Here is a 16,133-nt window from a genome sequence, read left to right as displayed (position 1 = left end):
GCATGCAGCTATACTGAGTCTTCTAATTTCCTAAATAATTACATTTGCCAGTGTAGATTGAGATTACTGTCTGATGTCATGTGTTTTCAACCTAAAACTCTTCTTTTAGGATTTCTTCTAAGTCAAGTCAGCCATCAATCAGTTATCTCTGTTTTTGTTTATCTGGGAATATCCTTATTTCATCTGTGTTTGAAAGACAGTTTTGCTGGGTATCAGATTCTTAGTTTTCTTTCAGCATTTGGAATATATATCTCATTGCCTTCTGATATCTATTACTTCTGATGAGAAATTAGCTGTTAATCTTACTGAGATTCCTTTGTATGTGATGAGTCATTTTTCTTTTGCTGTTTTCAGGTTTTCTTTTTGTTTCTGTCTTTCAGCATTTTGACTGATGTATTTGAATGTAGATCTCTTTGTGTTGATCATGCTTGGAGTTCATTGTGCTTAGACATTTAGATTCACTGATCTTTCTTCTACCAACTCAAATCTACTGCTGAACCTGTTTAATAAATTTCTCATTTCAAATATTATATTCTCCCACTCAAAATATCCTTTTTGTTTCTTTTAAGAAATAATTTCTCTTTATTCCTATTCTCTATTTGTTGAGACATTGTCACCATATCTTCTTTTACGTCTTTTAGAAGGTTTTCCTTCAGTTCTTTGAACATATTTACAATAGCTCTTTTAAATATTTATCCACAAAAGCTCATGTCTGGCCGCTCTCAAAAGCAGTTTCTCTTGCCTGTTTTATTTTTCTGTGTGTGGAACACATTATCCTGTTTCTGTATATGTATCAATTTTTTTTTTTGTAGAAACTGGACAATTTTAGTAATATATTGTATTTAGATACAATATATTGATTTCTATGAACTCTACCCTTCCCTGGCCTTGTTTTTGTTGTTTCTTGGCTTGTACAATTTATTTTCAAAACAGTGTGCAGCTTTTGATGTTGTTCCTTACAGGGCATAGACTGGACAGGTGCACTTTTATTCTGACCCATCTCCCCAGGAGATAGCAGTTGTTTTCAGTGGGCTTTCATTTAATGTATCTTTTCCTAACCTTACCTTTAGGTTTCTTGATTTTTTTAAAAAGTTTTATTTATTTATTCATAAGAGACACACAGAGAGAGAGAGAGACAGAGAGAGACAGAGAAAGACACAGGCACGGGCAGAGGGAGGAGCAGGCCCCTTGCAGGGAGCCTGACATGGGACTTGATCCTGGGTCTCCAGGATCATACCCTGGACCAAGGGCAGTGCTAAATCCCTGAGTCACCGGGGCTGCCTGGTTTCTTGATGTTTTGTCTCTATTGACATCATACTAGGCTGTTGGTCCAGACTAATTGCTAAGAAATAGGCCTATTGTTTCTGACAACAGCCTATGGCGTATATTGTTCCTCATTCTGATCCAACCAAACTCAGGCCCCTTTGTAGGAGTACTCTTTGAGGACAGTCTTTGAGACTTGCTCTGACCACAATATAATTCTTGTTAGCTGTCTTTTTCCTGATTTTCTTGATTTAACTCTAGCTTGTCTACTGTTTTGCTTGTGGATACCATGGAGTTACAAGTCTCTTCTTAATTTCTCTTACCAAAATCTCCACTTTTTTTCAATAGAATAGTTTGAGCTCTTCTGTGTTCTGTACCAGATAGCATCATTTCTATTAAGGAGAGCTACAGAGTTTTCTGTTTTTATGATCTGTCTCTTCCTCCTGGGAAGAAAGGTACAAGAAGAAAGGTACAAATGGTATCTTTGCTGTGGAGCTCGTGATAGGAACAATGGCTCACTTCTCTCAGAGTAACACCCTTACTCTATAAGTAGAGGGATATATCGGGTAATAATGTTTGGACTTCTTGGCTGTCTCAGTACACAGCCCCTGCTCTATAAGTGATCAGGACAAGGGTGACTGGAGTTTAATATTGCATTTGGGATAAATATTCTGTCTAACAAATTGGGTCTGGGTAGAAGGGAGCCCAGACCTCTCATCTGCACCTGTCTATTACAGAGCTTCTGCAATACAGAACTAAGAGTAATAAGAAATACTGGCAGTCTGCTTCTCCAGGAATAATAAGAAATACTGGCAGTCTGCTTCTCCTGGAGAGAAACTATCACTCTATACAGGGAGCTGTGAGGAGAGGAAGCCCTGTGTTCTTGATTGCACCCAATTGGAGTAGAGCTATTATGCTGCTGAGCTGAGGGTCAGGGAAAGGGCATGTTGTGGCTCAAGTGCCATGACTCCATGTTCTTATCAAGAGTTAATGTATTTTCTAGAATAAATATTTCTCCATTTGCCATATACCCTTAGGACACTTTTCAGGCACTTTAAATCATTATTTAAAAATAATTTTTACCAGTTACAGTTGTTTTGCTAGGGAGAGGATCCATATAGCTTCTCATGGCTAATAATGCCACTCTGAGCTATCATTCTTTTTTTAGAATCCTACCTCGATCATCTGTATTATTCATTTATTTGACAGAGAGAGAGAGAGAGAGAAGGAGAGAGAGAGAGCAGAAGGAGGAAGAGTGGCAGAGGGAAAGGGAAAAGCAGACTCTCCGCTGAGCAAGAAGATCCATGCAGGGCTTGATCCCAGAATCCAGAGATTATGACCTGAACCAAAGGCAGATGCTTAACTGGCTGAGCCACCCAGGCACTCTGATACTTGTTCTTCTAATGATAATCCATCTTAGATGCACAATGGAACCAACTGGGAATCTATAAAAAATATTAATACTTTGGGCCCACCCTAGATTTTTGTTTGTGGTGCAATCTGGGCATCAAAATTTAAAAAAAAATCTTCAGGTTTTTTATGCGCATTTAAAATGGAGGAACACTTTTACATATATTGAGTTTTATGCTTCTTTTTAATGGACTTGCTTTTTCTTGTTTTATTGTATTTTTCTTTGTATTTATTGTCCCTGTTTACTTGTTAAAGAATGCTTTTTCTGTTTCATATATTTCCTATGATTGTGGGAAAAAATAAGGACTTTTTAAAATAAATATTAAAGAATATTTAACAAATATTCTGGACACTCCTGACAAAAGTGTCCATCTTCTAGAGTGGAGGACCTTATTCAGTATGGATATGGCCAACACTATGGTCTCTGCTAAACGTGCCTGCATAGCTCTATTCAGGAAACAAACATTTCTACTGACTAATACTTGCACAATTCAATATAGAAGATAGGCCTGCCTATGTACTTTGAGTGAGTCCCATAAAGACTTCTTCTGCTCCTTACATCCTTTAATTCCAAATATGAAGAACTCTTAGAATATTTTATATAAATGGAATTATATAATATGTGACTTTTTGTGTTTGGCTTCTTTCACTCTGCATAATATTTCCCTTTTTAAAAAAATATTTTATTTATTTATTCATGAAAGACATAGAGAGAGAGGCAGAGGCATGGGCAGAGGGAGAACAGGCTCCTCACAGGGAGCCCAATACAGGACTCGATCCCGGATCCTGGAATCAAACCATGCCCTGATCCAAAGGCAGAGGCTTAACCGCTGAGCCACCCAGGTGTCCCAACTCTGGACAATATTTCTGAGGTTCATCCATGTTGCATTTTGTTATCAGTTCTTTATTCCTTCTTATGGCTGAGTAATATCCCATTGTATGTATATATTATGATTTATTTATCCATTTATCCATTGATGGACATTTGGTCTAAGTTTTGGCTATTGTAAATAGTGATGATATGAACATGTATACATATGTTTTGTTCGAAAACAAAAATAATTCTTTGGGGTAGACTTTCTAGTTCAAATAGTAATTCTATCTTTCATTTTTAGGGGTGGAATTTCTAGCTCATATGGTAATTCTATCTTTAATTTTTTAAGGAACAACCAAACTGTTTTTCACAGTGGCCAAAACATTTTATATTCCTTTTGGCAATGTACAAGCATTTCAATTTCTCCACAACTTTGCCAATACTTTTTCTTTTTCATTATGGCCATGTCAGTGAGTGTGAAGCAGTATCTTTTTACGGTTTTGATTAGCATTTCCCCAATGACTAATAATGTTGAGTAATTTTTTTCATGTGATTTTTGGCCATTTGGGTATCTTCTATGGAAAAAAATCTATTTGAATACTGTCTTAATCTGTTTGGGCTGATATAACAAAAATATCATAAACCAGTAACTTATAAACAATCAATATTTATTTTCATGCTTCTGGAGGCCAGGAAATTCAAGTTCATGATGCCAAAAGAATCAGGCTCTGATGAGAGCCCACTTTCTAGAAGGCTGTCTTTTTGCTGTAACCCCACATGATGGAAGAGGTGAGAAAATTCTCTGGAACCTCTTATATAAGGGCACTAATCCCATTCATGGGGGCTCTTCTCTCATGACCTAGTATTTCCCAATAGCTTTACCTTTTAATGCCATCACACTGGGGGGTTAGGATTTCAACATATGAATTTGGGTGGGAGGAACACAAACATTGAGACTAGAGCTAGCATTTTGTCCATTTTTAAATTGGGTTACTTGTCTTTTTCTCATTAAGTTTTACAGATTCTTAACAAATTCTGGACCTTTATCAGCTATATTATTATTATTATTATTATTATTATTATTATTTGCATTCTGTAGGTTCTTTTCAATTTCTTGATAATGATCTTGATGCACTTGCAGGTCAGGTAAGATTGCCTAGAGAGGCTCTCATCTTGGCTAAGACTCAAAGCCTATGTAAGAGTTAGCTGGAAAAGAAAGAGTTGGGGGTTGAGGGTAGCAATGACCAAAGTATTTCAAGCAGAGGAAACAGCATAGTCAAAGTCCCAGAAACAAGAGATCACAGCATAATCAAGTTACTAGAAACAAGTCAGTATATCTGGAGAGGATGGGAATCAATACACTATGAGGAATCTCTCAAGTCAGGTTAAAAAGTGTAGCCTTTATGCTGAGGAGAATGGGAATCCAGCAAAGTGTTTTAAAGAGAGAACCAACAAGGATGCCTGGGTGGCTCAGAGGTAGAGCACCTGCCTTTGGCTCAGGACGTGATCCCGTGGTGCCAGGATCAATTCCCACATCGGGGTCCCTACACTAGATAGATTACTTTGCTAGCAGAGGGAATAATGTAATGTTTATGAGGAAGAAATGGGCATCTAGGAATATAATTTGTTGAAAGGATGGAAACAGCAAAGAAGGAGAGAAGTAAATGTATAAGAGTATTTTAGAAGATGAAGTTGACTGATCTGGATGACTGCTTGGATAAGAGGAGGACATTAGGAACCACTTGAAAGATTTAGAACCAATGAGTGTTATTGACACATGTAACCATGTCTTTGTTTGATTTTTTATATAACAGGCACAGGACCTGACTCTCAGTTATTCACTTACCAACTAGTTATTTAGGGCTTATGAAGTCAGTTACTATTCTAGGCACTCACTGCTAATGCAGCATTAAAAAAGATCCTGTCTTTGTAGATTTTTCAGTCTATCAACATAGTGTATTGAAAGAAATAAAAGAACATGACTGGAATGTAAAGAATGTATAAGAGAGTGGTACAAAATAGAACTGAAGAAGGCAGGGACCAGACTGTGCAGATCTGGATCATCAAGGATTTTGGAACTTTTCCTAGAAAACCAGGAGTCATTTGTGGCAGAACAATACTAAATGACCACAAAGATTTCTTCTCCTCTTCTTCCTTAGTAATATGGTTGTAGCTGGACATGGGGCCATCTAGGAAGAGGCTGTATCTCCAGTATCACTTGAAGCTAAGTATTGTTAAGTTATTGTTAAAGCCAATGCCAAGTGATATGTGCCACTTTTTAATTTGAACATTAACATAGGTGCAAACTGCTCCATGTTCTTTCTCTTCTCATGAGTTGGGAAACCAGTGCCCATGACCAAAATTCTATAATGTGCAGATGAGAACAGAGTTCTAGACAAATTATGGCCCATGGACAAAATTTGATTGTCCACTGACTTTTATAAATAAAATTATAATGGGGCAGAGCCACATCTGTTCATTTACATACCATATACAGCTAATTTTGTGTTAAAATGGCAGCGGTTGCAATATAGCCAGGAGACCACATGACCCAAAAGTTTGTTGGACCCTGCCCTAAGAATGAAAGAGAAATAAAATGGAAGGAATTTCAGCTCTGTGGAACTAAACTGTCTACCAACCTAGACTTTTCTCTTTGGAGCTGTTACATGAAAGAGAAATAATACTTTTATGTTACTGAAGCTACTGAGTTTTGAGCCTTCTTTATAGAAAAGCTTAGGCTTTCCTAATTACACTTTTGAAGATTTTAAGCTGGGAATGATAAGCTTTACTGTCTTCTGTATGAAAAAAGGCTTCAGGAAGGATAAGAGCAGTCAGGAACTTGTTGCAATCATGCAGATGTGAGATAAAAGTAAATTAAATCAGGCTGGTGATGGATAGAGATACAGTGAAGTTGATTTACTGGACATAGTTAATAACTATGTTAATAAATACTAACTTTTGGCACATAGATACTCAATAAATATTCATTGTGCAGACCAAAAGGAAAGTCACAAGAAACCATGTGCTCTGATGGCTTTCATACTCTGTACTTGGCACTGATTGACTGGCTGTAGGCTGCCCAAGAGGGTGGGTATAAACTCCCAGGTACTTTCCACTGTCTCTAGGTGCAAGATAAAGTGAGTGGGAGCCCTAAGGTAGCCCCTCAAAGAGAGTCTCAGGTGTAGAGACAGAAATGTGAGAAGTAAACCAACAAAAAAGCTGAGGGAATGGTGGCCCAGTACCCTGGGGGCATCGTGTGTAGAAACAGAAAAAGATTCAAGTGGCTCTCAGCTGAGCACCCGAAGTGTCTGCTATATCCTGTCAGATAAGACTAGGGAAGATTCTGCAGAGGAAGCATTTTGTGAGGTGGATAAGTAGGAATTTGCAGAGTGGATAAGGGAGAACCTGCCTAAGTGAAGAGTTGCAGATAGGTAGGTATAAGCACAGTGAAGACTAGCCAATGTCTCTACCTGCACAGCTTTGTGATAATTATGAAGAGTTTCTCATTACGCCTTGTAATTATTTTGAAATTGCCTTCAGATATTTTATCATTTCATCCAAAAATATTTCAGTACGTAGCTCTAAAAATAAGAACGTTTATTTATTTTATTTTTTCAAGATTTATTTATCTATTTGAGAAGAGAGAGAGCAAGAGCACTTACACAAGTTGGGGGAGGGGTACGGGGAGGGAGAAAATCCCAAGGAGGCTCCCTGCTGAGTATGGAGCCAGACACAGGGCTCAGTCTCACTACCCTGAGATCATGACCTGAGCCAAAATCAAGAGCTGGCTGCTTACCTGACTGAGCCACCCAGGCACCCCTAAAAACAAAAACTTAAAAAAAATGTAACTAAAATAACACTATCACATTTAGAAAAATTAACAGTGATTCCTTGCTACTATCAAGTATCTAGTCAGAGTTTATATTTCCCCAACTTCATTTTATATATATGAAATATAAATATACTATATATACTAAACATTAAATATATATTTATATTTATACATAAATGTGCATATATATGATATCAGTCAGTGTATTTGACTCAGGATCCTTAAAATAAGGGCTACACGTTGGATTTAGTTGGTATGTCTTCTAAGTCTGTTGCATTCTACAGGTTCCCTATGAGCACCCACCTTGCTTTCCCTGAAGTTTATTTGTTAGGGAAGCCATGTTATTTGCTTAATAGAGTTGTCTGCATTTTGGATTTTTCTGATTGCATTTGGATTTTCCTTAACTGACAGTGAGATGTCATTAAAATATTCCTCTGTTCTGTATAGTTCCTGTAAAGTGCTAGATATGTCTAGAGAGTTGATGAGGTTTAGTTTTCTTTTTGTTTGTATGTTCCTTTGTTGTACAAGAACACTTCCTAGTGTGCAGTTATATTGTGTAATGTCCTACAAAATTAAATATGTGTTTATTTAATAAACCAACTTTTAGGAATTTACCCTTAAGAAACACCTCCCAAAATATCAAATGACTTAGTAATCCTACTTTTAGGAAGTTTCCCTCAAGAAACACCTTTCAAAATACAAAATAACATAGGTAGAAGGCATATTTCTAATAGCAAAATATTGAAAACAATGTACATGACCATGTGTAGAAAATTGGTTGACCGCACCATGGTATATCACATAATAATGCCGTGTGGCCATTTGAAACAGGATGAGGATCTCTGTGAACTGATATGAAATAGTTTTCAGGATTTTTTAACAGAAAAAAAAAGTCAAGGAGCAAAACAGTAGATACATCACACTACGGTTTACATATGAAAGGGGAATATAATACACATATATTCATATACTTGTAATGCTTATTTTTATGAAAAGGAAAGGTCTATAAGCCATGAATGAAAGCAGATAATCATTACCTCTAAGGTAAAAATGGGGAGAGAATAGAAAAAGGGATAATGTAATATGAAGTTTTGACTTATGACTTATGTAAATGTTTTATATATTTAAGCATGACATCTGTATACTTAAAAATAAAATTAAATAAAAATTATATCATAAGAAATGATTTATAATAGAACTTTCCCCCATATTCATCCTTTTATATTTTGGTCAAACACTTTCAGTGTGGATCCCCTGAAAAGGGACCTCTCACTTTAGCTCACTCTATAAAAGTTTAGAGTTCTCGAAACCTGATTTTACATTGCACCATTCCTGAAGGTCTGCTTTGAAAGAAAACCTTAAAATCACATAGTTGAGAGTACATACACAAAAATAACTTGATCAAATACTCTATAACTTCATATCCAAAGTATTGTTTTAAACAGTCTCAAAACAAAGCTATTCATAAAGGGAGGTATTTCTTATAACCCGATTTAGCAAGGCGTTCCTTCCTAAACTTAAGAAAGAGAAGGTTTACAACAAAATAAATCTTGTAGGCAAAATTCCTGCTTTTCTTCTCTGGATTTCAGGTTTTTAGAACTGTGTTAGGATGGCCTTAGCCTACAATTCGTGGGGCTGTTAAAAGCATTCACAGATAATTTGAAGAGGCGTCTGAAGGGAGTAATTCCTTCTATATAGTGAATATGGAAAAAGAAACCAACGATTTAACAGTCCTAGCAGGAAGTGCATCTTCCAGAGCACACCACGAAGGAGAAAGAGCTGCTGTGATGAGGGGAAACGATGGTTGGATTCTGCTGACCAAGACTCTTTGAAAAGTGATCGAATGGCCCAGATGATGGAGTGCAGTTGTCAAATATGCTGCTTTGGAGGTGTCACATTATTTCTCCTCAGTTAAAAGAATCAACACTGCAGTGCCAGGAGTTGGTAGACCCCAGCACATGTCTTATCCACTGTTGACACATGTGACCTGCAATATGAGACCATTTTTCAGCGATGTAATGTAAAAATACACATTTGGTTCTGGTTTTAGAGGACAAGGATGTCTGTTTGCATCATCAATTTAAATCATCAGTAGCATAATGGCCAGAGTCTCATAGAGTTGAGAAGCCATCAGATTTCTCATATCCAGGGGCTTTAGATGAACTGTGGCTAGTTCATCTCAGGGTGGCATCACCCAGAAGCTCAGGGTGTTCTTCAACTTCTAACCTTCTTAATCACTTCTTTTCAAAGTTTTCTAAAATTTGGCTTCTATGGAATAGCACTTAGTTCTTTGAGTCCATTTATCTTCTGTTTTCCTTGTTTTTTTTTTTTTAAAAAAAAACTTCATTCTCAGGTGCACTGCGGTGGCTCAATGGGTTAAGTGTCTGCCTTTGGCTCAGGTCATGATCCCAGGGTTTTGAGATTGAGCCTCACATCGGGCTCCTTGCTCAGCGTGGAGTCTGCTTCTCCCTCTCCCTCTGTCTGCTGCTCCCCCTGCTTCTGCTCTTTCTCTCTCTCTGTCAAATAAATAAATAAATAAAATCTTTTAAAAAATCTTCATTGTCCTGCACTTAGATTTTATATCTGGTCATATACACTTCGTCACTAAAAAAATACCCTTTCAGTTAATACCCCTGAGATTTCAATAGTATATACAGTTATATCAGATGCAAATGATGACAGTATGTGTCTCCTTTTCAAAGCCTTATTCCGCTTTGTTGTCCTATTTCTTTGCCAGGGACTTAAAGAACAGTCTTAATAGAGCTGGAAAATTTGAAATTCCATCATATTTCTGATGCAGCGTGACCCCCCATTTCCTGCTGTGACTCAGCGATTACCCAGAGGTACAGAGCACAGTAGGATGTCACATTGGACCAGTGATGCTATGGTCAGATCCTGCAAATAGTCTAGAGGGAAGGGAGAAGTTTGGAGAATCATTAGAGAAATTTACCTCCTAGTGTTTGAAGCTTTCAAGAGTTATTAAAGATGTCCCCAGATGAACCAGAGAAAACCCTTCATCTGCTGGGAGCCCTTGAGGAAACTAAGATAGCTCAGCCTCCGCAGCACTGAAATGCTGAGCCACAGGCACATGGTGAAGGGCTCCCTTCCTCTGTATGCTAGGCCTCAGGAAAATGCACACCTCCACTCTGCTCTCCTAAACCTAATTCATCTTGTCTGAACTCCTCACTGTGGATTCCATTCTTGCTCTGGTGCTCGACCATTTTGAAACTGATGCTTTGCTTCTTGCTACGGTCTCACCTTGCGGCTGTCTGTAGTTTCTCTTTGGCTCCGGGTCCTGCAGCCCAGACCTGAGAATTGGAGCCTCCATTTCCCTAGAAAGGGACTGTGGACAGACCATGCTTAGGAACATAATCTAAGTATTTTGGGCATGTTATGTTGTCTTCAGTTACTTTTTTTTAAAAAGAGAGCTCTGTCATTGTCAATTTGGCTAGCTTTCTAAAGGAAATTGTACTTTCTCTCTTTTTTTTCTTTCTTTTTATGTCTCCTTTCTCATCCAATTTCAATTGTATCTTTTTTTTTTTTTTTTTTGGTCTTAATTGGTTTTCTAAGGGTTTCATCTATTTTCATTTTTATTCTTTATCTGTTTCATTCTTCCAAATAAGCTGTTTTAGGGATCCCTGGGTGGCTCAGCGGTTGAGAACCTGCCTTTGGCCCAGGGCATGATCTTAGAGTCTCAGGATCGAGCCCCACATTGGGCTCCGTGCGTGGAGCCTGCTTCTCTCTGCTTCTCTCTCTCTCTTTCTGTGTGTGTGTGTTTCTCATGAATAAATAAATAAAATCTTTAAAAAAACAAAAAAACAAAAAAAAGAAGTTGCCTTAGAAATTGTACAGATGTGCTTTCTACTATTTTTGTTTTGTTTTTCACTCTAATTTCACCTTTAACTTTACTAACTTCCTCCCACCGTTTTCTTCTTTTTAAAGATTGCTCTTTTTTTAAGTACCATTATTGCTACTCTCCTAAAGACATTCAATGCTGTACATTCTCTTCTCAGTAAATTTTTAGCTTTATTCCATCTGTTTTGTAATGGATTTTCATCTTCCATTGCTTTTAGTTGGTTTTTAACTTTAGTTTTGACTTATCATTTGCTCTAGATCCTATTCAGGAGCATGTGTTTTAGCTTCCAACAGAGAGCTGAAAAAAAAATTAACTAAAAGGATAATTTTTAAACTTAATTCAATATCACACACACAATTTTGTTTATCATATTATAAAGTATTGTCTGATCATTCATGTCAGAAAAAGCTGTATTTAAAAAAAAGTCTCATATGAATGAATTTTTACATTAAGTTCTCCATGAATTTCTACTATTTCTTGGTTTGGGTACATTTGGATTTATATCTGGCAAATTGTCTTCATCAATTTTGCCCTTTATAATTACTTATATCTCTCTTTACCCTCTTTAAAGCACCAAGTTTTGAAAAACCAGCAGCCAAAACTGCTCCTCTTTGTTTGCATTTCACATGATTGCTTTATTTAACAGTTTTCAGTTCTCCTAGATCACTTAGATTTAAGAGTAATATAAACAATATAAAGCTAGCTTTTGTTTCATTATATTTGGACTATTTCTGGATTTCTTTTTTTTTAAGATTTGTTTATTTATTTGAGAGAGAGAGACTGAGCATGAGTGGGAGGGGGAGAAGGAAAGAGAGAGAGAATCTCAAGCAGACTCCTCACTGAGCACGGAGCCTAATATGAAGCTTGATCTTACGACTCTGAGATAGAGACCTGAGCCAAAACCAAGAGCTGGACTTTTAACCAACCGAGACACCTAGGTGCCCCAATTTCTGGCTTTCGGTAGAGTAAATCAGAAAACTAGAATGCTTAGTATATGCCCACTCTTTTATTTTATGACTTTATTAAGTTCTTTTATCACTTAAGTGTTCCTTCTTGTCCTCTTATTGTTAAAAATTTATTATTCATTTGTATTTTCCCATTATTAATTTAGGAGTCATGTTGTGTTTTTTACTTTCACTAATCATTACCTTACTCCTGAAACTCATACTCTCTCATATTAGATATGTATCAAATCATGATATTCTGATTTGCATAGAGATGTCAGTGTACTGATTGGAAGAGCTCAAAATCAAGGTAGTTTTCTCTGTTTCTTTTATTATTGCTTCCCCATTTCTGTTCCTTTTATCTTTCTGGAGATTTTACTATTTGCATGATTGACTACCAGATTCTATCCTATGTATTCGCTCTGTGATCATCCCATTTTTGGTTTATCCATTAAAGAAACTTTTTTTGAGGGAGCACATGCATGCACATAGCGTGGGGAGGGGCAGAGAGAGACAGATAGAGAGAATATTAAGCAGGCACCATGCTCAGCACAGATCCTGATCTGGGCCTCTATTCATGACCCCAAGATCATGACCAGAGGTGAAATCAAGAGTCAGTCGCTTAACCGACTGAGTGACCCAGGCGCCCCTCATTAAAATCTTTAATATGAAAATCAGCAATTCCATTCAGGAGTAGGATCTCCTTAAGTGTGTGTATTATTGTCCCCATTATTTTTGTTATTATGATCTGTCTCATCCAGCAATTCTATTTCATGAGAGGCTTCCTAGCCTAGGTATTCTTGCTATTATCCTCCTTGTGAGTTTTCAATCCTCCTATGTATGTCTTTAATATTTATGGTTTGATATATCTCAGGGTTCACACCAAGACATTGGGGTCTATTAAACAGTGACCAACAGACACATGGAAAAAGGCAAAGCAATCTGTGCTCTGGTGAACAATTGATGTACCAGCTAATAGACTGACAGTCCTCAGCTGAGTCACCAGCAGCAAGCTCTCTACCCCAGTACTCTTGTGACTCATGGATTATAATTCCCAGTCTCAAGGATAGGGACAGCTTGGCAGAGGTCTGGGAGATTTAGCAGGTGTTTCCAGGAACACGTATTTGGTGATCCACGGATCTTTCTTGAGTACAGACGACTCTGATCCTTATTCCTATGTTGGTTCTCTGACTCCCATCTTGTCCAGGAGGGAACAAATCCCTGTGCCTCTGTAGAGATTATGGTTCAGCACATACATCCAGGCTCTGGCCATGTTTTTGGTGCTGCTCTACCACTAAAGAGGAGGATCTGAATTGAAAAATGAAAGCAGAAACAACAGAATACTTGTTAACATAGTTATTCTTTAATAGGGAGTTTAGCTCATTTGCACAGTTTTCTTTATTTCCTTTATTACATAAACGGATTAATTTCCTCTAATCTTTTGGCATGACATGCAAAGTAAAAGTACTATTTTAAATTATGCCTGTGGTTGCATTTGAGTTTTACACATATATATATATATATTTGATCCTACTTTTTTCTAATTATCAAGGCATCCAATTTTGTTTAGAAAGAGTATATCTGATAATGAAGGGAGATAGTCTCTGGAATCAGACTCTGGGTTTGAGCTTGGTGTCCACCACTTACTAGCTATATGACTTTATTCGTTTCCTCATCTATCAAATGAGGACATAATCCTTATAGTGTTGTTCTGTGGATGGAATGAAATAACACAGGCAAAGAACCTAGGACAGTGGGAGGATGGTGTCCAGTGTACAGTAACTACTCAAGAAATGTAATTTCTTGATTTATCCTTAACTCAATGTTTTATTTGGTTTCTATAATCACCTCCATTCCTTTTATATAAAATTTTTCTGCATTGAGTTTTTCTTTATAATACTGAATGGCGAGGACATTTTAGATTCAGAAAATACTTTTGGTTATAAATCTAGTCCAGTAGAGATCTAGCATCAAGTGCACATGGAAACTGAATCCAGCAAAGCACTGTTGCTTTGCTATATGCCTGCTTATTTTTAATGATGTAATTTATCATGACAGCAGATGATAACAGTGATAAGAATATGTAAAAGGCATTGTGCTATGCTCCTGTTATTGGCGACAGGAAAAAAAAGAATAACATTCTTGAATAAAGTTAACTGGGGATCCTTGGGTGGCCCAGCGGTTTGGCGCCTGCCTTTGGCCCAGGGCGCGATCCTGGAGACCCGGGATCGAGTCCCACGTCGGGCTCCTGGTGCATGGAGCCTGTTTCTCCCTCTGCCTGTGTCTCTGCCTCTCTCTCTCTCTCTCTCTCTCTGTATGACTATCATAGATAAATTAAAAAAAAATGAATAAAGTTAACTGTAGTCAATTACTGGAAGTCCTCAGTAATGTTAGGTTTCACATTTATGAAGTCTAATGGCTCTAAACTACATTTATTAGTAATATTTCTGTGAAAAAAATAACATCAATTTTCTATTTAAAGTATTGTTTTATAATATGTTTTTCAATAACCCTAGGTTTCTTATCAACATGGTTATCACCATATATCAATTATACTGTTACATTTCTGTTCTCGATTTTGATTCATTTCCTGGCCAGCTGGGATGAACAACCAAATAATATTCTCAGGAAAAGGTCTGTATGTATAATGTTTGAATATGAAAATATCTCTCTATCGCTTTCACATTAATCATAATTTAATCACAAAAATGTATTACAAACTTTTTTTCTTTCTAGAGTCTTGGAAGATACATTTTTATTTTACTTTAAATAAAAAAGTTCTAAAATTTAACTAGGAGATCCATCTATCTCCTTCTCCCCTCTCTGCAACACTGTCCATTATTTTACATGAAACTCGGGAATCTTTTTCATCTGTACACTCAAATATTTGCTTAACCAAGAGCATTTTCATTAATTGCTATATTTAACCTTTTTTCTTTCTATTATTCTGCTTATGCCTCTTCTAGAATACCTATAATTCTCAAACAACCTCTCCTTTTTCTGTCTTTCACATGTAACATCTTATTATCTTTATCTGAGAACTGAAATATCCCCTATAAATTCAACATTTTCTCTGCATGTTTTCATTTCTTTGTTGACTAAACCAGGTTGTCCCCTGAGGTCACGTTCTTCCATGTGTCCTCTGCATCCCACATACATCAATGCCAAAAGGTGAGGGATCTCCCTGCTTGTCTTCACTTCCGAACAATCCATCCCCTTTCCAAGGAAGCAAAGACTAAAACAAAAACAAGACTGAACAAAAGCTCTTCTTTGAAACTTAGGCCATTCACCTACACTATTCTCTGCCACTGCTTGTTGTGTAATCTATTGACTCCCTATCATTCCCCTTTATTGAGTGAAGAGATTGATTCTAGATTGAGACTTTCTAGTCACCTTTATGAGATGCTTTTGTTTGTTTTTTTGTTTTGTTTTGTTTTGTTTTGCCTTGCTTCTTTCATAATTTCCTTTTACTCTTTGGTTTTTAACAGTTGGACTGTGATTTATCTAGGAGTGGATCTAGATACATCATTCTACATTTGCATCCTTCCTACTTTGAGTTCTTCATGCCTTTTATGCTTAGATTTGTTTTTGGTATTGCATTGAGATGTTTTCAGTCATTTCCTTAAATAATTTTTCTCTCTCATATTTCTTTCTGGGACTTCTATTACATGTATGTTGATATGGTTTATTCCTTCAAAACCTCCCTGTTGCACTTACGATAATGATCTTTCTTTTTTATGATGTTCTATGAAGGCTCCATAGGATTTGACTCTTGTTTACATTTCAACTTTATTTTATGTAAATGTTTTTCTTTCTCTCGCATAATGCTCAGGTTACATGGCTTTATAATTACTCTTAGATCAAAATTTATGAAAGAAGGAATGTATGGTTGTAGGATTGATGGCTTCAGTTTTTACTGGCTGTTGGCCAGGAGCCATGCTCAGCTCCTAGTACCCACTCACAATTCCCATCATGTCAGGAAGTTCCCCAGGAATACCTCTTGCTTCTGCAAGG

At 36.9% G+C, this 16,133-nt stretch overlaps 1 long non-coding RNA gene across 7 annotated transcripts in view; it reads left to right on the top strand.

Moving 5' to 3' along the window:
* LOC144297041 (uncharacterized) overlaps positions 1-16,133 on the top strand; it is a 99,257-nt gene that overhangs the window by 36,782 nt on the left and 46,342 nt on the right. For all 7 annotated transcript variants that reach the window (XR_013364079.1, XR_013364078.1, XR_013364081.1 and 4 more), the window contains one exon: positions 14,636-14,753. This is a non-coding gene — a long non-coding RNA (uncharacterized LOC144297041). The remainder of the gene's footprint in view (positions 1-14,635; positions 14,754-16,133) is intronic.

This window comes from Canis aureus, chromosome 25 (genome assembly GCF_053574225.1).
Source record: "Canis aureus isolate CA01 chromosome 25, VMU_Caureus_v.1.0, whole genome shotgun sequence".
Taxonomy (NCBI): Eukaryota; Metazoa; Chordata; class Mammalia; order Carnivora; family Canidae; genus Canis; species Canis aureus.
Note: the sequence above shows the minus strand (reverse complement) of the source record. Positions and strands in the feature narration are given on the sequence as shown.